Genomic DNA, 2,498 nt, shown 5'->3' with positions numbered 1-2,498 from the left:
CTATAGCCTAGTACAAATAATTGCAGAGTAGAGTTGAACTAGCTCTATAAGCTTGTACCAAAAAAATTGCACTAGAGTTGAACTAGCTCTATAAGCTAGTTCCACTAAATTTACACTAGAGTTGAACTCGCTCTATAGCCTAGTACAAATATTTTTACACTAGAGTTGAACTAGCTCTATAAGCTTGTACGAATAATTTTACACAAGTGTTAAACTAGCTCTATAGCCTGGTACAATTTTTTTTGCAATAGAGTTGAACTAGCTCTAAAAGCTAGTTCAAATAATTTTACAGTAGAGTTGAACTAGCTCTATAGCCTAGTACCAATAATTTTACACTAGAGTTAAACTAGCTCTATAGCCTAGTACAAATAATTTTACACTAGAGTTGAACTAGCTCTATAAGCTTGTACGAATAATTTTACACAACTGTTGAACTAGCTCTATAGCCTAGTACAAATGTTTTTGCAATAGAGTTGAACTAGCTCTAAAAGCTAGTTCAAATAATTTTATAGTAGAGTTGAACTAGCTCTATAGCCTAGTACAAATAAGTTTACACTAGAGTTGAAATAGCTCTATAAGCTAGTTCAAATAATTTTACACTAGAGTGGAACTAGCTCTATAGCTTAGTACAAATATTTTTACACTAGAGTTGAACTAGCTCTATAAGCTTGTAAAAATAATTTCACACTAGAGTTGAACTCGCTTTATAAGCTAGTTCAAATAATTTTACACTAGAGTTGAACTAGCTCTATAGCCTAGTACAAATATTTTTACACTAGAGTTTAACTAGCATTATAAGCTAGTTAAAATAATTTTATCCTAGATTCAAACTAGCTCTATAGCCTAGTACAAATAATTTTACACTGGAGTTGAACTTGCTCTATAAGCTAGTTCAAATAATTTTACTCTAGAGTGGAACTAGCTCTATAGCCTAGTAAAAATAATTTTACACTAGAGTTGAACTAGCTCTATAGCCTAGTACAAATAATTGCAGAGTAGAGTTGAACTAGCTCTATAAGCTTGTACAAAAAAATTTGCACTAGAGTTGAACTAGCTCTATAAGCTAATTCAACTAAATTTACACTAGAGTTGAACTCGCTCTATAGCCTAGTACAAATATTTTTACACTAGAGTTGAACTAGCTCTATAAGCTTGTACGAATAATTTTACACAAGTGTTAAACTAGCTCTATAGCCTAGTAGAAATAATTTTACACTAGAGTTGAACTAGCTCTATAGCCTAGTACAAATAATTGCAGAGTAGAGTTGAACTAGCTCTATAAGCTTGTACCAAAAAAATTGCACTAGAGTTGAACTAGCTCTATAAGCTAGTTCCACTAAATTTACACTAGAGTTGAACTCGCTCTATAGCCTAGTACAAATACTTTTACACTAGAGTTGAACTAGCTCTATAAGCTTGTACGAATAATTTTACACAAGTGTTAAACTAGCTCTATAGCCTGGTACAATTTTTTTTGCAATAGAGTTGAACTAGCTCTAAAAGCTAGTTCAAATAATTTTACAGTAGAGTTGAACTAGCTCTATAGCCTAGTACGAATAATTTTACACTAGAGTTAAACTAGCTCTATAGCCTAGTACAAATAATTTTACACTAGAGTTGAACTAGCTCTATAAGCTTGTACGAATAATTTTACACAACTGTTGAACTAGCTCTATAGCCTAGTACAAATGTTTTTGCAATAGAGTTGAACTAGCTTTAAAAGCTAGTTCAAATAATTTTATAGTAGAGTTGAACTAGCTCTATAGCCTAGTACAAATAATTTTACACTAGAGTTGAAATAGCTCTATAAGCTAGTTCAAATAATTTTACACTAGAGTGGAACTAGCTCTATAGCTTAGTACAAATATTTTTACACTAGAGTTGAACTAGCTCTATAAGCTTGTAAAAATAATTTCACACTAGAGTTGAACTCGCTTTATAAGCTAGTTCAAATAATTTTACACTAGAGTTGAACTAGCTCTATAGCCTAGTACAAATATTTTTACACTAGAGTTTAACTAGCATTATAAGCTAGTTAAAATAATTTTATCCTAGATTCAAACTAGCTCTATAGCCTAGTACAAATAATTTTACACTGGAGTTGAACTTGCTCTATAAGCTAGTTCAAATAATTTTACTCTAGAGTGGAACTAGCTCTATAGCCTAGTAAAAATAATTTTACACTAGAGTTGAACTAGCTCTATAGCCTAGTACAAATAATTGCAGAGTAGAGTTGAACTAGCTCTATAAGCTTGTACAAAAAAATTGCACTAGAGTTGAACTAGCTCTATAAGCTAATTCAACTAAATTTACACTAGAGTTGAACTCGCTCTATAGCCTAGTACAAATATTTTTACACTAGAGTTGAACTAGCTCTATAAGCTTGTACGAATAATTTTACACAAGTGTTAAACTAGCTCTATAGCCTAGTACAATTTTTTTGCAATAGAGTTGAACTAGCTCTAAAAGCTAGTTCAAATAATTTTACAGTAGAGTTG

Source organism: Triticum aestivum, unplaced genomic scaffold (genome assembly GCF_018294505.1).
Source record: "Triticum aestivum cultivar Chinese Spring unplaced genomic scaffold, IWGSC CS RefSeq v2.1 scaffold5D_scf_2686, whole genome shotgun sequence".
Classification (NCBI taxonomy): domain Eukaryota; kingdom Viridiplantae; phylum Streptophyta; class Magnoliopsida; order Poales; family Poaceae; genus Triticum; species Triticum aestivum.
The sequence above is the reverse complement of the archived record's forward strand: the minus strand, read 5'-3'. Positions refer to the sequence as shown.